The following is a 22,473-nucleotide window of genomic DNA, read 5'->3' as shown; positions in this document are numbered from 1 at the left end:
GATTGAGGTAATGGAACAATTCTTTTCTTATTTTTTGATCTTTGTACCCCAAATCCTGGTTGTTGGAAGAGAAACTGAAGGGGATAATTGAAATTAATTAAATATATCTGCTGTGATAATGCTTACATTCATCCATTTTGGAAATTACTACCCTTGCTACTTCCTCTAAGAGTAGAGGGATTGGCTTTGTGATTCAGCAACAGTTTAATATACTGCCTAAACAATTTGATTCTGGATCCAGGCAAAACTATTTTTTTTTCCTCCACAATGTTGTGCAAACATCAACACCACAACTGGGTTTTAATCATAACTCTTCCACTTATGAGCTGTGTGATCTTGGTTGTGTTACCTAACACCTACACTGTAGCTATAGGATGGGGCTAATAACACTGACTTTGAAAAAATTCTTGAATTGCTAATGAAATAATAAAAACAAAAATTTGCTGGTTAGTGAGGATTCAATAAATATTAAAAATAATCTCCATGCTTCTGTTTTTAATCCATGATCAAGCACTTGGTCCTTTAAATTAACCTTGGCTTCTTGAACTGTTTCCAATAATTCTGAGCTGGTTATAAGAAAAAATTGGTATGTAGGAGAGTTAAAAGATACAAGATAAGGATTTCTGATGTGAAAGTTCTTTGTAGACCCTTAAGCATTATGCAAATACTATTATTATATTCCTGAAAACATATGTAGTTCTTATCAATTTTGTATTTTGTTCTTACCAAATGTTAATGGTGCCAGCCCATCTTTTTTTAAAATGCAATTTTATTGAGATATTCATACATTGTATAATCCATCTGAGGTATGCAATCAATGGCTCATAGTATCATCACATGATAGTCTGTCTTTACAGGTACTTTGTGAAATGTGGCATGCATATTGATAATAGGAAGGCAGGTAATATAAAAATGGAGGTGGAAAAATGATCCTGGAAGACAGATGAACTTAAGCCAATGAATCAGGCTAGCTCTTCTTGTGAGTGACGGAAACCTAATTCACATCAACTCTGTGATGCCTGGATCACTAGAATGGGTCATGTATTCTAGGAGTAGATGGTGGAAACACTCCACCAGAACCACAAGACTGTGAGTAGGAGAGTGATGATTTCTCAGAGAAAATTGAGGTGCTCTTACTGTAAAAAGGAGGAATGGAAGCTCCACCAAGGCTCCACCATGGGACCCTCCCATCTCATAAAGGGTCCTTTGCATCCTCAGTGATGGCCTTCAACAGCTGAACAAAACCTCCATGGTTCAAAAAATTCTTCGTTTTCCTGTGAAACAGTATGGTCCTATGTTCGGGTATGAGAAGCCTGCTTGTCACATTAAAACTGATAATGATGAAAATTTTTCAGGGGTATAAAATCACTGTTCAGCAACTGAATAAATACATTAAGAAAATCAGTACACTGAGTTACTAGTGAAGCAAATCAGGAAGACATTTCACATTCATATGAAATGATGCAACTTCTAATGGATGATAAAATCTTGTTGCTAAAATGGGAATTTCTTCACTACAATATAAAATATTCTCTAACTTGTGGAGTCTAGAAACTTGCTAAATTATTGTCCAAATAATTCTGGACAATAAATTGTTGTGGGACGGTATTGGTAACCAAAACATGATGTCTATTGAAGTGTAGGAGCAATGGTCCTACTTGCTGGAAAGGAGAGATCTCACGAGACTTGTGTCAGGCCTACATCAGTGTTTCTTAATATTTGAGGCTCACAGAAACTTTTGAGAATTTAATGGAAACTATGAATCCATTACCTTAGAAAGAGCCACATACATATATACACAAATGTTTGCTTAAAACTTTAGGACCCCATGAAATTATTCATGGAGTACTCTGAGGAGTCCTTGGATGTGATGGAGCTGGAGCCCAATCCAGGGTTTACCTCTGTATTTTGGAGAAAGTCTCTGAGATCTTCACAACTCCAAGAAATTCCACAGTCCTGGGCTAACTCATAGTGACTCAACTCTTTTCATTCATTCATTTATTTATTCACTCCTTCACTCACTTATTTTGCAAATAAGATGAATAGCAGCACTGTGAAAAGTACTGTGGTACAGCAGAATATGTACAAGAAAAATCATTCATTCAATAACAGATGTTTACTATATTCCATAGACTTTGCCAAAAAATTCAGGAAGTCACAATTTTGGGGAAGAACTAAAGGAATACCATCCTTCCTTAGGAAATGAGAGAGAAGGAAAGGAAGAATTCCTTATAGTGAATTCCTATAACCTATCAAACACTGCACCTGGTGGCTTACCTACATTTTCTCTTTTGATCCTCTAACAACTTTGGGAAGTCCACATTAATTTCACCACTCACCAATAAATGCATTGAATTTAGCGGAGGGTAACTTTCTTAAGATCCTGTGCTGCAGGCCAGGATACTAATCCAACCATCTGAATTTCCAAATTCCAGGATACTCTATTGCCTCCTCAGGGTAACAAAAATTTAAGTTTACTCACATGATAGGATCTACATCAAAACTCCCATCCTGCATCTATTTTATTTAAAAAAATGACTGGGTATATAATGGGGAGAAGCATGGCTAGAACAAAGTACCCTGGCTTGGCAATTATGGGCCTGAAATCAAGTCCCAGTTTTGTCAATGACTATGTGACTTTACAAAGTAACTGAACCTATAAGAGCTTTAATTTTTGAATCTGTAATTGGAATTGGATAAGATGATCTTTCAGGTATTTTGTGCTTTCCTGATAGATCCACTCAGATGGTCAATTATTAATAAAATTCAATAATTTGAAGAATAGTAGAGTATATTTATGTAATACCCTTTCCCTAATCTAATTACAATGATAACTATTTATATTGGTGAGCTTTATCAAAACACTCGAGACAAATGAGAATGAGCAACATGGGAGTCTTTATCACTTAATAAAGGAATCACTTAGGAGTCTTTATCATTTAATCAATAAACCATTACAATATCAATAAGGTTTTATTTTCCACCAGAAATATTAACAGGAGTTAGCGTAGTATAATTTATATTATATATATATGATAATGTAGTCAGCTTTTTGGTGGAATGATAATTAGACCAGAATGATGGACTTAAATATTTAAAAATTACTTTGCCTATTTTTTCTCCTAAAGAAGTAAAAGATTAAATGCCAAAGAGGATAAAAGTTTTGTCCAAATTTGCAATCTAGTTAGTGACACTTAGATGGAAGCCAAACCCAAATTCTCCTCTTTTGACATCACATTTGCAGGAGCTCTTTCCTTAGCCACAACTAGGGTCAACATTTTTCTCTCACTCCAGTAAATTTCTCCCTGGTTTTTCTGAACAAAAGCTCCTCTTACACAATTCATTCTGATCTCAACACCAAATTACCTTTTTCAAAACCTAACTTTCATGACTACCCCACTGCTTTACACTTCTAATTTCCCTCACTGCCCGGAGAGTTTTTATATTATATTTAAAGCTCACACAGTCTGGCTCTAGCTATTATTTTTCTGTTGAGATCTCCTTCCTTCTTCATCTCTAATTGCACACAAGCTCCAAACCCAAAAAACATGCCTTCTTTGATTTCTCCTGGCTAAAGTAGTATCTCTGTCCTTGGGAACTCTCTAACATTATAACTTTCATTTAGCAAATCTTATCTTCTACCTTGTATTGTAGTTATTGGTGTGCTTTTTGTTTGTACATACTTCAAGGGTGAAGAAATCAGCCTAAGGCATGGTGTTTTGAAGAGAGTCAATAAATATTAATTCTCCTCCTCAAACACTCTCCTCTTCCAACACACCTCTTCCAACAATGTCTCTCAGACAGAAGGTAAAGTGCTCAGTGGACATTGACACTCTTTTCTGGAACCAAGCTCACCTCTAGACTCCAGCATTTGTACCTAGTGCTCCCATAATCAGTCCTGACTTCCCTATTCACTAGTCCTTCTCCTAATATATCTTCCAGATCATTTTAGATCTTGACTCCATTTCCCTCCATATGGCTATTTCCACCACCAGTTACCTTTCCTCTCAACCCTGCCAGCATACAGGATCTGTTTTAGTGAACTGGCATTTAATCCTGTATTACTTCTGATTTTAGGAAAATTTTCATTTGTTACCTCTCCCCAACTTTAGGGGGTGAGGACTGCTTTATTTTTCTTGTACTTTTCATTCACTTTCCACATACAGAATTAGTCTAAATTAGTTAGTTTACAATATTTATTGACCCTTTTGAATCTATTGATACATGACCTATTATTCTGAGGTAATTTATTAATATTCTGGTCTTCTGAAATAATTTTTAAAGCTCCTCAAAGCTGCTTAGCCTCTTTCTGTACATAAAGAAAAGCATCTGTAATTTCATTTTTCTTCTCAGCATTTATTACACCCCTACATATGTCAGTTCCAATCTCAGGCAATAGGGATGTAAAGCCATTGTCTAATAGGAGAAACAAACATGAATTAACACCACCAGAGTTCCATTTTGGCTGCTTTTCCATAGCTATGGCCCTTTGGAGTCTCCTAGAAAGGTGGAAAAGAGATTGACTGGCTTTGATCACAGAAACAGAAAATTTTACAACTATCAAGGCACATGGCTGGATGCCATGGGAGCCTGGGCATGGCCCTCCCCACTTAGTTCCAAATCCCCTTTATGTCTCTGCACCTTACAGCACTAGGGTAACTAGAGTTATAGAGGAGCAAATCTGGCCGGTCCACCTTCACCCCTAATTGTTAAATATTTGGCCTAGAAGGTCTCTTTCTAGAAACTTGTCCCTCTCATGGGTTTTCAAAGCTGAAAAATACTGACTTTGAGAGACATGATGAAAGGAAAACACCTTCCTATGTGTGGGAGATTGAGGGCATATAGGTGACATTTACACATTTACATCAGTGGGTGTATGTGTGTGTTGAGAGGAGTGGCTTAGTATCAAGAAAACTTGGAAAAAACTTGCTTTGTGTCTAAGTAAAACTGGGGCAACAAAATACTTAGATATAATTATGAAGCTTAATGATTACCAGGAAATCCTAGCTGCAGTATCTTATTCAGTCCTCTAGGAGCATATTTGTACACATTTTCTTTTCTCCCTTTTTTTGGTAAAGAATTAACATTCGTCCAATTTTCCTCCTCTTTCATTCTCTTTTTTCATTTCACTGCTACTATTTTCACACACTTATAAATAATTATCCAGTCTATCTTGTCATATTTTAATGAACACATTGTTAATATGGGCATTCGTGACCAATGGAGTAATGGCTTAAGACTGATTTTGTGAAGAGTTAATAATTATGGAAGACTGTAATCCCCAAAGGCCATTCCCACCATTTTACAAATAAGAAATGACAAAATATTTGGCTTATATTATTGCAAGTTAGTCTCAAGTCAATAAATCATCAGATTTTACATTTTTAAGGGCTCAGATTCTTATGTGGTGCAAAGAACTTGGACTGTAAAGTTATTCGAAAATACATGCATTACAGTCAGAGACAGAATTTACTCACTCGGAAAGATTTAACATTATTTAATGTTATTCAGATGTACACGACACACACACACACACAAACACACCCCAAACTCTACTCTTGGTATTTTTTCCCATGCCATAGTTGTCTCTTCACTAAGGGGGAAAAAGTGGCATAACCATGTACATGAGGGAGAATTTTACAAGCAGATAATTCTTCCACTGTTGAAATCCTGCCAAAGCTGAACTGTGCAGTTTGTTTTTAAAGAAGGAGTGGTTATCACTTGCATACACCACTCTAGCTTGCTTCATAACAGACAAAATTAATGGCTAAAAAATTCAGCTTGACTTTATAACAAACCTTAAATGCTAAAACCTGATTTTTATCAGGCCATTATAGGAGAAAGTGACAGCTCTCTGCCAACTGCAGCTATCTGTTCATAAAAGAAAGAAATTGTGCTTTGACAATGATATTGCAGGCCAATGAAACCCCAATTTATACCATTCCTCAGACAATGAAATCTACATTACTGCATTAGGCCCATGACATGAAAAGGATGAAAAATATGTAACTATTCAAGTGTGTGTTGAATTGAATCATTAGATTGCAGTTACACTGGTGCATATCTCCAGTAACTTTTCACTAGAACATTTTCACTGCACTGTTAGGCCAGTTAAATCTGTTTCATTCGTTTCTTATTTCAGTGAACTGCTGGATATTTAGGAGGGAAAACTGAAGTTGTTTACACAGTGATATAATAAAGAATTCAATTTCTAAAATTAGAACCTAATTATCAAGTAGAATAAGCCTTCAGCACATAAAATGTGCTATCCAAACTGAATAGATTATTTTATATGTAGTAAATTTTTAAAGTGAAAAAAAATCAGTAGTAATATTTTAGGTAAATATTAATGAAGTAAACTTGATGGGTGTTAATATTTTTGTCTCATCAGAGATTATACATTTTAAATATTTATACTGATCTAAAATAATAATGAAATTTGTTTTAAAGCAAATGCATGTAATAATTTGTATATGCACACATAATTATCTTTTTATGTGAAATAAAAATGTATTTTCACATCTAGACCAGTTTATTTAATAATAGATTGATCTCCAAAAAGAAAAAACTAAGAGGTTTTTTAGTTGAAAAGTGTTGTAATTACCTTTTCCCTTTCAAGGAGTCTGTTTCAGATTCATGAGTGCCGTCAATGTTCAAAAACAGGTCCATCATAAAGTCAGACACTAGATGGCAATAGAAACTCCCTAAGAAGACACAGCACTGCCTTTATCTGTGCCCTTAAATTTGAAATCCAGTCTATCTTTGACTGACTCTTGAGTTTCACATGAAAATAAGAAAAGAAAAAGAGCAACACTTCCGTTTCTTCTCTCCCACCATAATGATTCCTCTCCTTTTGATGAAGAATTATACTCCAGGTGACCCAAAAAAATCTCACATGTTTATGACAGTATTTGGAAAATACTTCAGTTCATTTATTATATTTACTTGTCATGTGTGTATTTAATTATGAAAAAGCACTTAAGATGGCACATTTTTTCACAAATGCTAAAAAATATATTAACATTTATTGTATAAGACACTATGTATGCTTTTATGATATGTACTTTTATGCTTGCATCTATGTATGAGACTAAAAATTCAAATTACAAATATCTTGCTATTGATAATTCAGGGATATCTTTTTAGCACCGCATTTTAATAAGATGATTTTCTCCCAAAGGGAATAATACACAGTAAGCTTATTGCCAATAAAGGTTTATTTTTCTTAAAATATGAAAATTGAGAAGAAGAAAATTATTCTCAGAATGAACATAAACTTAATGTACTAGGATTCATCATTAATATTCATAAAACTGCTGTCAGAATATTTTCAAATTCTTATGTAAAGTGACATTGCATATCTCATTGAGAAGGAAGGACAGAGTGTTTGAATAGTGAGAGACTAATCAAAATGGATATTTACTTTTGTTGGCTAGTTCTACTGTATCTTCACCGGCACACTTACCTTGTGCTATCCAAACAGGATGGTCACCAACTCATTTTTGATATAAAGGGTCTGTGTGGTTTAAGCCTCTGGTTACTTTTAAATTTGTTTCTTTCATTCTTTACCAAACAGAAGTTGAGGTGAGTTGAATCTGGAAAGAATTTTTCTAGTGAAGCAATTATAAAAATTTCTTTTAGTTAGGTAGAAGACTAGGTTTTTAAGACTGACTTACTTCATGATTATTTGTTATCCTTATTAATGATGATGTTCTAGAAACTAAATATGTGTTCTCACTTGGTCAAATTAAAAACTTATTCCAGGTTAAAAGAGTCTAAAGAGACCTGGCAATAAATACAATGTGTAATTATTGATTAGACCCTGGATTGAAAAAATAAAGCATTGAGGACACTACACTGGATAATAAATTTCTTGGGTGTGTCATGATATCATGACTTTGGAAAAGAATGTTCATGTTCTTGGGAGTTATGTGCTAAAGTATTTAGAGTTGAGGTGTTAAGTTGACTTCAACTAACTTTCAAATGGATCAACGTAAAAATGATTTATGGAGAGGAAGAAAGAAAAAAGCAAATGTGGCAAAATATTTTAAAGTGGTGAATCTAAGATAATCTAAGAAAAGTTTGGTGTTCATCAGATTATTTTTTCTTCATATGTGTAGGTTTGATATTTTTCAAAATAAAAGTTGGAAGCAATCAACTTCATCTCTGGAAATATATAATAGAAAAAAATGATATTACTATTGTTTTTTGCTTGCACAGAATAAAATATGCCATTTTCTCTAGATGAACTGCAATCCATTTATTCTGAGATTAATATTTACTTGTTTCCAAGTGATTGATAACCTTTGTTTTACAGATAAGATAGGAATGATGTTTATTTCTTGAATGTTTGTTTCTTGGACATGGAAACAAACTCATATTTTTATAAGAAAATCTACCCCTTCTGTTATGCTTCCAGCTCCCCAGGCTGAATTACTAGGCATTCAACATATGCTATTCCATCAGGGGCTGAGTCATGCCTTCTGTAAATGGAAAACGGTTCTAAAGAGGAATTTTTTAATCCAAACCAGAGCCTCAGACTACTAAATGATGTAGTTTTTATAGTGTTACCAGTTTTAAAAATTTTCTCATAGAACGTTTATTTATAAAAATCTAAATGCTAACAAACAATTAAAAATTATTTGGAAATATGGAATGTTGATAACCATGTTTTGCTTTGAAAATTTAAACTGGCTTCTGGGGGATCATGAAAATGAAGGAACCTGATGACTGTGTTACATTTTTATTCAGCAAAGTAGCCATTAATGTTGTTTATTTATATATACTTTGCCTTGTTCAACAAATAACTTGAGGCAAACAAATAGTGGGGGATAATATTTAATATGAATGGTTTGTAAAAGGAAATTATATCCATTTGTTAACAAAAGCACAGTGTTGGTGCATGAAAAATATCAAAATTCATGTGTCAGCCTTTTAACAAATGACTAGAAATTCAGTTTCATTATCTTTCGCATATCTTCCAAATAGAATAACAAGTGAAACATGTACTTTTAAACTTTCTTTGCTGAAATAGCAAGGTTTGAAGTCTATGTAAAAATAATTAATATATTTTATTTTCATTAAACATTTGTTTCACATACATATAAAAATGTCACAATTTTTAAATTGATTGAGCTTATAAACATAGCAAGAGTTAGATCCATTTAAAGAATATAGGATTTTCTCCCAGAGAAAACAACCAGTTTTCCAGAATGAACTTACTCAGCTGCTTTTCCCAAACCCTGGTATTCTTACTGATAAATCATGATTTTTTTAATCATGATTTTATTTTATTTATTAGGTTTCTTAAAAATTGAATATAATCTCCCTGATCCAGGGTATGGACACATCACTTGATTTCTTGGCTATAAACCACTTTGTGACTGAGGACAGGGTGTGTCTACTTATTCATAGCTGGGTCTATCCGAGGAAAACATTTTTAGGAGTTACACATACGTATCTATTCCATGTATCAGCTATACAGATGATCCTGTTACATAGGACACAAGTCATAAGCTAAAAAGGAGAACAAAGCTTTGGGATAAAAATTTAAATACTTTTAAGAACCTACTTTCAATCATATGTAAAAGCTGGCATAAAAGCGATTGAGTAAAAAAGCCTCAACGTTTTACAAACCACAATGTATAGCTTACATCGTTATGCTTATTCTTTAAGACAGTTCCAATATGCGTGAGGGAGGGTGAGAAAAAGGAAAAAAAATAGAAAAACCTAAGTTATAATTAGCTGATTGTTAAGCAAAGAGAGGAGGTTATGAATTCCGGGGGAGAACAGCTTAATTTTTTGATTCTTCTACCCTCAAATCAACTTCTGAATCTACATGTTGGAGGAGGCGTGATCGTTTTTCTTTTAGCCGCTTTGAAGCTGGAAGCTTGGCTGTGCCGCTGTTTTAAGTGGTCAAGTCGGCACCCTCCACTCCCACCCCCACCCCAACCCCAACCCCAACCCCATCACGTTGCAATAGCCGCTTCCTGCCAGATTTGGTACAAAACAGAGATTGCGACAACTATTCTTCTTTACTCAGGACGCGTGCATGAGCTAGACCCCGCTGACGTCCTCTTTTTGCTCTTCGATGTGGAGCTGAGTCACTATATTCTTAGAGACTTGTTGCAGAAGATGGTCAGCTCTATGAGTCAGCAGATCTAGACTTAGTTCTGCCCTCTATTTTGTTAACAGAGAATTTGTTTTCTGAACTTCAAATCCCAGGTCAATGGAGAGCTTCGATAATTCTCCTGTGAAAGCGATTTCTTTTTTTTTTTTTTTTTTTTTTTTTTTTTTTTTTGTGCAGATTTCGCCTTAAGGATCCCAGCTTCACTGTTCCACCCCATGCACTCCAGTTTTCCTACATACAGAGCAAAAGCAAACTTTTCCTACATTTGGAGCAAAAATGAAAGAAGGAAGACCTTGAAGTGAGAGTTTGGTTTATTAAGCCTGAACTCTTTTCAGACTATCCATTTTGAACTGCTTTTCAGACGGAAAGATAGAAATTACAGATCAGAAATCTCTTAGGGCCCTAGGGGAAATAGTGGCTTGAGGTATAGTTTTGAGGATTGTGGGTTTGGCTATACCCATTTTAACATTTCCTAAGCTCATTTCAGCACTCAACCTGGTTTCTAGGTTTGTTCCTTCAACCATCAGATATTTCTTTTGCATTTACTCTGTGCACATTTGTCTGACACTCTGGTGGCAAATTTTGTAAAGTGATTTGTCTGACCTTCCCTTAATTCTCTGCACCACCAGAGAATTCTCATATGAAATGCCTACCGTGGACCCTTTCCAGAGAAGAAAATACTGATAAACACATTCATTTTAGGTAGGACTATTGTATTGCAAACCAAGGAATGACTTAAATGCTGGCAATTTATGACGTGACCTACGGCAGCAGGGACAGTTATTTTTAGGCAAGTCAAAGCTTCAGCCTCTTTCAATCAAAATACACAGAAAACATCCCGTCAAGGCCCTCCCTATATATAGACTCAGCCTTTCAGTTTTGACTGAAGAGAGTATAAATCTTTAACTGGTCAGAGATAATTGGATCGTTGTTCCATTTGCCTAATTATTCCTTGATTAGAGAATTCTCTTCTATGATTGTTATTAACTTGACAGGAAGATACGTTTTTTTAAAAAGAGCATGTCTTTAAATTAAAAACAATCCTCATGCTAGTGTTTCTCCAACTCATTGAGGTGAAAAACTATCCCAAAGTAGCAATGCTCTTTAACACCAGAAAATGTTATACTATACAAAGTAGGAATTTTTTTTTCTAACAGAAAATCTGACTATTTGAAGTATATGATTACAACCTTAAGCACATGAGTTCATTGAAACAAAAACCCTTATGCTAAGTTTTCAACTTAACGCTTTTGCGCTGGTTATTTATTTTGTCCTCTGCTGGAAATTGCTAGCAAACAGACAGTTCAATGTTTCAAAAGTTTAAGAAAATTTATGTGAATACAATTTAAAATGGAAAACATGTTATCTATGAGCAATATCTTTTCCTGGAAATGGGAAAAGACTGTAGTTATTTTTATCAGTAAGAAGACTGTCATTTTGGGGATGCTAGTGTCCTTCAGGAAATTTCTTGAGAATCACTCACCTGGTTGATATTAGAATGTATAAAAGAAACAAATGTGAGTACAACAGAGGTGGCAGCTCTTTGGTGTGTCTTAATGTGTCTCTATTCTCTGTTTTCTTCACATTAATTTCTTTGAAGATACTTCTCTTAGCAGTGAAAGAAACTAGTAATTCCTTTTCCTGTCATTTTTCTGATTACGGTAAATCTTTTAATTTTGTTTTAGGTTTTGCTTACAACTCTGACTTTCCACATTAAAGAAATGGAAAAATTCATTTTCAGAAGATGAAAAATGAAATATAATGAACTGAAATGTGTCTCAAATACACATTTGGAAAATTTTTCTTTCATTATTATTTAAATTGCTTTCTTTGCAATTATTTTATGCTACTTTTTGTATTATTGCTACTTTCCCAATTTCATTCCCTTAACCCACTTCTCCCCTGCTGAAATGCTACTGGTTATGACAAGCTAGTTCAGTTTTAAAAATTGCAGTGTAGAGCATTCAATTATCCAATTATCTGGCATTAGGTTTCTGCTTCTCTGTACCAACAGTGAATTTTATCTTTTTGAAAGGGGAAAATGAGTGTTTTAGCAAAATTGAATTAAAAATCTGGCATTTTCCATGGGTGACCAAGCTCAATTTCAAATTTCCACCATTTTTTTTTTCAGGCAATATTGAGTGCATTGAGGAACCAGTTTAGGCTTCAAATAAAATGCATAAATGACACAATGCCTATTTGCAAAAGTTCTATGGAAAGCATTAGCTGGGCTGTTGCAGTGTAATGGGCCCTGCTCAAAAAGGAGTCAAGAAGTTTTAAAAAATGAGCTGTACTTTAAAAGACAATAAAAGTAGGATATATGGAGGTTGCAGGGTGAAGAAGGAAACGGGCAAGAAGAGAAAATATTTCAACCTTTATGCTTTGCCTTACCATATGCTTGAAAGTGAGAGAGAGCTATCGTTCAGATTTTTGCCAGTATTTCCCATTTTATTTCCTAGGAACCTTCTGTTGTTTCACACTGGAAAAATTTACAATTGAAAAAACAATTCCAACATGTAAGTTTAAGGAAAAATGGAATTTGAAAAAAGAAGAATGGAATCTGACATGCATCCTATTTGAACAGAAATGTGCTTCTCACATGTTTTTCATCCAATCATTATTTTTGTTCACTTTATCCTTTTTACAGTGTCTTTCGTTGTGCAAACTCTGTCCTTTGAACACACCTATCCAGTTTATACTGCAACAGTCTGCAAACATTCAGTTAAAATAAGCAGTTATTTGAAAACAACTCTCAGCATTTAAATTCTAATTTTGTATGTAGAGAAAAAACAAAACCTCAATTCTATTCATTAACAGAATGCTTAGTTGCTCATCTTTATGGGTAAAGAAAAACAGTTGTTTTGTTTGTCTTTCTATCTATCCTTCCACTAGAGTTTTCTTCTCTGTAATTGAGAATATTGTGTATGTTTTGGGTCCAGAGACTGTAGGCAGTAACTCTGGTGTCTTAACCATACCCGAGCAAGAAGCAGAGGCAAATGGGCTGATGGAGCTCATTTCCAGAATGTGCAATTGGAGAGATGATTTTGGAATATAATTGCAATGAGCATACAAATATTTGTTCTTTTGTGGGCATGGAGAGACTTGCATCCATTGCTTCTCTGTGTGCTCTAGTGCTTGAGAAATAGGCCTACTATTGTGGTTGTTTGCATTTCTAAGATATTACAGTTTACCATTGGATAAAGTACCAAGAGAGTTAGTTTGAAAATGGGCAAATTTTACAAAAGGTTAGTATCACAAAAAAAGGAGGAAAAAGAAAGTAAATGATTGTTCAAAGCAGAGTCTCAATGGAAATTGGCAGATTTATTTTGACATGAATTTAATGTAAAATTTAAAAAAACTAAAAGAATGTTTTGTGTCAAGAAGGCATGACATGTCATGCAGATTATGACCTCATCTCAACCATCAGAAACAATCAACAAATATAATTAAAAATATATTACATAAATATTAGGGAAAATGCATGCTCATTCTTTAATAGGTGAAGAAGAGCCCAAACAAGGAGGAGAACATTTATGTTGTCAGTTGGTTAGAAACAGGCTTGTGGGATTTTAATTCAGTGAACTTTGAATCCATGAACTATGAATTTTGATCCGAGCAGAACATACATATTGTTTGATTTTTGCTTGAGAGCTCACTTTCCACAGGACTGAGCTAGTATACACTGTAATAACACTGCTCAAATCATGAGGAATTTTAATTAGTCTTTATAATCATAGACCAAATGGCATTTAGCAAATAATTTGGTAGTAATTTTCCATTGTCTCTATGGAAAATAATAATGTTCTATCTTCTTCCCTGTGAAATCTTTATCAATCTAGGCATTACCTGGAGATAGTACACTACTGATAAAACCTTTGGTGAATGTTCGAAAATTTGTGTTGATGATCTCAGTTCCATATAATATTTTCAGTCATTTTCTCGGCTACCGTTAGTATTTTTTCTTTTAGATTTATAAATCTGCATGTACAGCATCCTTCTGTAGTAGAGCTGCTTGTGAAATAGCACATTATCAGCATATGTACCATCCCAACCTCTGTTAATTTAATCATCCTAAGCAGCAACATTTGTCAACCTGAGGTATCAGTTTTACTTCTGCCTTAAAAATTAGAATTAATTATAGTGAAAATATTAAAAGGTTATGGAAACCAATTGCTGGTAAGTATTGCAGATGGATGCAGCCGGTCTGCTTTTGATAGTTGTCTGTCAGGTTTTCTCTAAAATGTGATTTGCCAAGGAACTCTGTGAATGGATGGGATGATATACTTATTTTACTTAAAATAAAAAATGAAAACCAGTAACACAGATGATAAGAAGATGGTTAAAAAATAATTTCTCACTCAAATCTATTACCAATATTTTAATGTCCAAGTCTCAAAATAAGAGTATAAATGGATACATAAAATGTGTCAAGTCCCAGTCATTTTAGAAGATAAATACCACATTGAATGGAATCCATAATTATCCAATAAAGGTGCAAGAGGGAGAATAATCAATTGATAGTATTTTAGTGTTTTAATTAGTGAAATTGTAGACTACCTACTGCTTTGTTTTGTAACTTAAAAAATAATCAACTTCAGCAGGAAAATTAGTATTTTAGTGTTTTAATTAGTGAAATTGTAGACTACCTACTGCTTTGTTTTGTAACTTAAAAAATAATCAACTTCAGCAGGAAAATTCTTAAAAGGAAAATGCTAAAATTATTCCTTGAAAACAGAGTAAAAGCTGACATTTCAGATTCAAAAGAAAGTTATATTTGGCAAGAGCCTGACTCTCATGATGTGCTAGTTATGTTTAACTTTGGTATTTTTTTTTTTTAACAAATGACTAAACCTGGATCTTGCGTTTCTTGAGCCAAGACATCATCCTTTTATGACACATTTCTACACAAACATACTCCCACCAAGGTCATCACTCACCTTCTTAAACACCATGGGAGCACAAGCCAACATTTTAATTTAAGGAGCAAATTTATACATGGGACTAAAAGATACGGTGCTCCTATAGGGGGCTGCCTCTAAACAATGGAAACATATGGAGCAGCTCAAGGCGGTCGGGAAATTCTTTTATATTTTGCCCATGCATTTACATTTGCATTCTTACTCCCTCTTAACCTCTTTTCTCTCTGTAACGGTTGTAACCAGTGTCAGCACTAAGCTTTAAAAAGCACCACACAAAAAATAAAGTGCTGGAATAGTGGGTTTTCAGAGGACCTTGTTGTATATGAAGCACAAAAAGAAAACATGCATAAGGAATATGAACAAAAATTTGGTTTTAATCAGTGTAGTCTACCAATAGCTTCCTATGGGCCACATCCAGATGTATGGCTCTGTGAAATTAGAAAGAAGATAGTGTTTACAGTGCTTTAAAGTTCCATGACTTACGAATATTGCTGGGAGTCACTTTATGCTACGTATAATTTTTCACTTCCTAATGTTATTGAAAATCTGTTTCACAAGAAATATCTTTGATCCACTTCCCTGTATTTCTGACTTTTTTTTTTCCCAATAATCCTATCCACCATTTCTAAGGGCATCTTAGTAAGATAGTGAAGGCCAAGTTAATAAACAATCAGAGGAGGTTATGGGAAAAATACAGTAAGAAGCAGAGAAAAAAAAAGGCTTGGAGAGGAATGAAGAGAGATAGGTTAGAAAAAAATAATTCAGAAGCCAAATGACCAATTACTTATCCCCATTCCCTTTCTCTTCTCCCAACCTTGTGGTCTGGGATAAATTTGGCATATATGTGGTTGAATAATCCAAAACCATATCGAAAGCTCCCTACATGAAATATGTTCTCCTGCCTTCAGTAATTTGTGCTTCATGGATAGACAGTGAAAAGAGTAAGGATTTTTTTCTTATTCTCCTGAGACTGGTGTATGAGTGTCTGTGGGCCCACTTGTGTTCTTTATTCTCAATGATCTGGCTCCTTGGCTCTGAACTAGTGTCCCTTACGGACCTAGTCCTCTTCCTTCTTGCTCTTAGTTTCTCTTTACTTAATCCTTCATCAAATATTTCTTGAATCAATAAGCAAACAAGCTTTTATTTTGCCTAAGTACCTTAATTTCAATAGAAAAACCACCATTTTGATATTTTTCACCACTTGCCCCTTCTTTTCTGCAATTTTGATTCCACATAAGATGAGAAAAAGAAATATTGATGCACTTCCTTTAAATAGAATAACTGGCTGATATCCAGTCATTCATTAGTCAACTCAAATTCATCCGGTTTCTACAAAGAACTTGGCATGGTTCTAGCCACTGGCAACGAAAGCTACTTTTACGTGTCTCTATTAAAACGCTTTTCTTCAGCTTCTGGGTTCTTGTTGATAGTCTGATATTTGTGTTAACTTGTTCCCAACTTTTATGTGCTTCTTCATTGTATTTGATCTCTTAAAAAAAAGGCAGAATTTTCTCAGCCATGCTCTATTGGACACTAGTATTTTGTGAGATGTTAATTGGTAAAAGACAAAAATATCCTATAGTTGAAAAGATTTGGCACCATTAGATACTGTTTATCTTCCTAGGAGTTTTATTGGGATATTCAATTTCCAGAGATGTTATGTAGCAAAGCAACCAGTGTAACTTGGTCTAATTTAGTATTTCTCATTTTTGATCTCAGAACTGATTTTCAGAGAATATCTGTTCATATGTTACCAGTTACAGTTTCAGAAATGCTTGTTAACAAGTGCTGGTGTTTTTACACTAAGCATAGCACAATGTATAAGAATTATGATAGAATATGCAATTATATAGAAAATGTAGAGAGATAAATAGCTGGCATACACACTGAATGTGGCACTGCTATTAGTTTCAGTGCATTTCAGTCTCAGAAATTCTGAGATTCCAGATTTAGTAATGCCCAAAAGTGTGTTAAAAGCAAACATCTTTTAAAATTCTTTTTTGAACAACTGCTATGCTGTGGTTGAAGGTGCTGGTAAGAAATATCTTCTTTCGTCCTTTTTTTCTCATTTTTAAAACAGAGAGAATCATATCTAATTCAAGGGGTCATTTGGAGGATTACATGGGATAATATATTTTAAAAACACAGCTAGTACAGTGCCTGGTTCATTTTAACTATTCAATAAAAAATCATTTTATTTCTTTCTTTCGTTCTGGCCTGCTGTCCTGCCCTCCAGCAGACAAAACAATTACCTATGACACAGTCCTTTCCCCCTAAGGAAAAACTGGGGAGAAAAGAAATCAAAACATGAAAAGGTAAGTTCTCACGACAGACAGTTTATTTAACAAATATTTTTGTTGCTCTTATGTGCCAGACAGTGTTCTAAGCATTTTAGAAAATATTATCTCATATAACCCTCATAGCGCCTCTATGAGGAAGGTACTATTGTTATTCCTGTTTTACAGGTAAGGAATTTGAAGAATATATTTTCATGAAACCATACAAGAGATGCCATCAGGAAATTCTTATTGTAGGGAATATGCAGCATAGCTTAAAAAAGAAAGTGGTAGCACATAAATATTGGTTAAAATTTTAGTACAAGTATCAAGCTAAAAAGAAACATGGAGCTTAAATGTGTCTATAGAGAGGAGGAATTTCAGAGACCAGGTGGCTTACTGCATATTCGTAAGTGTGTGTGTGTGTGTGAGAGAGAGAGAGAGAGAGAGAGACAGACAGACAGAGTGAGGGAAAATCCTTTACTATATAAAGCACTTAGCACATGGTAAACATTCCATGTATAATATTTAATATTTCATTATCCATGTGTTTTGGTTTGCCAAGAGGTAGGTGTTACTCAGGGAAATTTGGGAAGATTTGTAAGCATGGAGGATTTCTCTTCTTCTCTTCCGTATGGCTATTTATTTCTCTCCCTAGAATTTCTCCAACTCCAAAAATATCATCCTCCATTGACAAATATCCTTTAGTGGTTGAGTTAATGGTCCATAATCACCCTACAAAGGGCTAAGAGGCAGAATCTGGATTTTGTGTTATTGAGAAACATACAATTGAAAAGCAAACCAAGCACAATTACTATCTACATTTTGGGGCTCCCTACCCCCAGGTCCTTACCATAGCACACTTCTCTACACTGGGAAGCCACAGGACTACAGAACAGTGAACTTTCAACTGGAAGGGACTTGAGAGGTAACAGTGTCTAGCCTCCTCATTTATGGTTGAGGACACAGAGCCCTAGACAGGTTAAAATCTCATAGGGACTAGAAGCCATTTAGAAGCCATTTCTCCTTTTCAGGTCCAGGACAATTCATTCCACATTTCTGTGAGCTCTGAATTAACTGCTCTTAAAAATAGTAAAATGCTCCAATTGTATAATATAAATTTCACAGAATGTTTAATCCATAAATCTGTGTCTATTTTTAAAAGCCAAAAAATGCATTAAGTCACTTAAAATTCTGGCCTCCAATATTTATGATTTTTCTGTAAGGTATACTCCATGTCTCTCTGTGGTGTGAAACCTGCAGAATTCTCTGATGGCTCAACAAATGAAACTGTTTTGATCTATCTTGACAGTAAACTGTGGGACCAGTTTGAACCATATTCCAAGTAGACAGATAGTATGAAGATGGCAATAACGTACATAATAAAAGTTCTATAACTAGATAATCTCTTAACAGACCATCATATATTTGGTCTGTCAACTGTTTCCTTTCATATGGCATGACAGATTTCCTTTCTGCCTTTTCTCTCTTTCTCAATTTAAACATCATCTAAGTTGAAAGAGCATCTTCTGTATTAAAAATTTACTAAAAGGCCCAGGAAACCTAGATGAATGAGTTAACTCTATTTGACTGAATGCTTTAGTAAAATGTATTTTGACGAGGAGAACGTTGTGGATAAAAGGTGAGTTTTTCTGATTTCAGCTTAGTGATTGGTAGAAATGTCAACTGCAGTGATTAGCATTCAAGTGTGAGGTGAGGGTGAGCAACATTGTCAATGTGTGTGAGCACAGCTCCCGTATTTCTAATAGTCTATCATTCTGTGGGGATGCTCGGCTGGGATCCTATTATCATGAATCATCTCTTCTCTCCTCAATAGGATAACAGTTGTTCCAAAGACAAGTAAGTATAAAGGAAATATGCTTTTCAAATATATTCCTTTGAATGTTTTCCAATTCAGTACTCCAAGAGGAAAGATCACTGGCTGTAAATGAAATCTGGATCAAAATCCTAGCTCTATAATTATGAGCTGTGTGACCTTTAATCACTTACTCACCTTCTCTGACACTCAGTATTCTTATTGATGGAAGGGTGGGATAAGTGAGACCTACCTGATAGAGCTGTGAGGACTGAGGAAGCAATTTGTGATATGGCACAGGACAGCTGTCAGTTGGTCCTCCATAAATCTAACTTTTCCATCTTGAAGGAGAGAAAAGTGAAATAATATAAGCAAAACTAAATCATGCAATGACTTGAACAGGTACTTCAAAAAAGAGGATATCCAAATGGCAGCTATACATAACATATAGAGCCTCATTAATCATCAGAAAAAAACCACATTGTACTACTGTATACCCATCAAAATGGCTAAATTGGTGGTAATGGTAATACAACATTGTGAATCAACACCACTGAGTTATATATCTGTATGTAGTTAAGAGGGGGAAATTTTAGGGAATAGATATGGCAAGAATAAAAATTTACTACAAACAAACATAGGACTTCACAAAACAAACAACAGCAAACCCCAATGTAAACTATGGACTATAGTTAATAGTACAACTGTACAAATATTCTCTTATCAATTGGAACAAAGGGATCACCCTAAGACAAAATGTTAAAAAAGGGGGCTGGTGTATGGAACTCTATTTTCTGCATGATCTGACTGTAAATGACAGCTTCTTCAAAAATTATATTAAAAATGGCTAATTGGAAAAGACTGAAAAGTCAAGTTTTTGTGAAGTTGTGGAACAACTGGGACTCTCACACGCTACTGGTGGGAGTGCCATTTGGTGCAACTCTTTTGAAAACTGTTTGGCATTTTCTACTAAAGTTGGATATATGCATCCCTTACAACCAGCAATTCCACTTCTCAGTTGTGGTAGTTTGAAGCTGTTACATACCCCAGAAAAGGCCATGTTCTTTTAATCCATTCCTGTGGGTGTAGACCTGTTGTGGGTGGGACCTCTTGATTAGGTTATTTCAATTAAGATGTGATCCACCTCATTCAAGGTCAGTCTTAATATGCTTGCTGGAGTCCCTTATAAGAGATGAAATTAAGAGAAGCTCATAGACCATGTGATTGTGAAAACCTTATAACTGACACTCCCTTTATTCAGTGTATGGACAGATGAGTAATAAAGACAAAAAAATATAAATAATGGGGGGGGATAAGGGGCTTCAGTATCTTTTGAGTGTTCTTTTTTATTTTTATTTTTATTTTTTCTTTATTTTGGAGTAATGAAAATGTTCTAAAATTGATTGTGGCAATGAATGCACAACTATATGATGATACTGTGCGCCACTGATTGTATATTTTGGATGGATCACATGGTGTGTGAATATATGTCAATAAAATTACATTAAAACAAAAAAAGAATGGACCTCAAAGTAGTTGAGCTTCATCTAAGAAACATGGCATTTGATAAGTTTGACAAAAATAATAGCATTAAAAAAGAGAGAGCAGCTCATACAGAAAAGCCCCAGAGAAGCTAAGAGAGAACCCACAGAAGCTCAGAGAGGAGACCACTGAAGCCCAGAAGCTGAAAGTAATGAAACTTGGGAGAGAAGGACCAGCAGACACTGGCCATGTGCCTTCCCATGTGACAGATGTGTGCTGGATGCTAGCAGCCTTTCTTCAGAGTCCAGTATCATCCTGAACATTTTCACGGCCTAAGAACTGTAAATTGTGAGTTGATAAGTCCCCATTGTAAAGGCCAACCCATTTCTGGTATATTGCATTCTGACAGCTTTAGCAAACCAAAACATAGGCATATCTACAATGAGAAAGCATCAAAAAAGGCACAAAAAGACAAGCACAATAATGTTTAGAACTGCATTATTTGTATTAGTTCAAAACTGGAAATGACCCAAATGTTCATCACAATAGAATGGATAATAAAATTGTGGTATATTTATACGATCGAATACTATAAGACGAAAACAGATGAAGATCTGTTATATCCAACAACCTGGACAAATCTCACAAACATAGTGTTGAGCAAAAGAAGACAGACACAAAAGAGTATATACTATATGATTCCATTTATATAAATTTTCCAAAACAGGAAATTTTGGTGTTAGAAATCAAGCTATTACCTTTCTTGTAACAGAAGAAATGGAACAGTACTTGGAGGGGCTACAAGGGAATCTTCTAAGATGCATGTAAGGATCTATTTGATCTATTTCTTGACTTGGGTAGTGACATCCTAGGTGTATTTACTTTGTAAAAATTCATATAGCTTATGATTTGTGCATGTTCTGTATGTATATTTCAATAAAAGAGTTTACTTTGAAAAAAAAAAACAACCTAAACCATGCCAATGACCTTCGATTTCTGCCAAATACTAATTATAACTCAGTGCATAAGTGTTCAGTAGAATATCCATATTGATTTTATTCCCCTTATTGTTTAGGTTCTCAATAAGAGTACTTCTATTGCTTATTAAAAAGTCCTTTTTTTGTGTGTTCTCTTTAACATCATCTACAATAAACTCTTTGAAGATATATTCCACGTTCTTTATTTTCTTCTTCCTCTTCTTTTGGTAACCTTTGGAAAGAGTAAGCAATCTTACCAAAGGCAATTCGGTGATTCTTCTATGGTAGATAGTACTGGCACCCAGGAAGAGTTTAGAAGTTTTGGAAGTAAAGCTTGCTGCACTGTGTGATTTACAGTTCCCATTTTTTGGAACACAGTTTGTTTTATTCTTTATATCATTCTATTATTTATATATGGCTTCAGAACAAGTGAAACATATAGTCTGGTTACTGTCAGGATATGGAAGAAGCCAAAACAGTGTGGAAATGTAACTCTGTAAATTCTTTCATGTGACAGTTGTAAGCATGATTTTTCAGAGTGTGTATACAGTGTGCTTGGATATCCTGTCTTGGGGAAGAGGCACTGTCACCTTCTAAAAGGAAGAAGAAATAAAATCAGCTCTGGAATTATGCCAAATTATGTTACGGCCACTTCTTCATAGTGCCAAATTGTTCAGTTTACAATCTTCAGTGTTTCTAAAGGCAAGATGTCAGGCAAGTTAGCCCTAGTGTTCTGAAAGATAATTTTGCTTACAGAAGAGGTGTATAAATCCTGATATATTTATCTTTGATAATTAGTTGATCTTCATGGCACAGTAAGAAATACACATTTTTTACTAGGTTGATTTGCCAACGGGGCAGCCAATCAAACATA

This window comes from Choloepus didactylus, chromosome 3, assembly GCF_015220235.1.
Source record: "Choloepus didactylus isolate mChoDid1 chromosome 3, mChoDid1.pri, whole genome shotgun sequence".
Classification (NCBI taxonomy): Eukaryota; Metazoa; Chordata; class Mammalia; order Pilosa; family Megalonychidae; genus Choloepus; species Choloepus didactylus.
Note: the sequence above shows the minus strand (reverse complement) of the source record.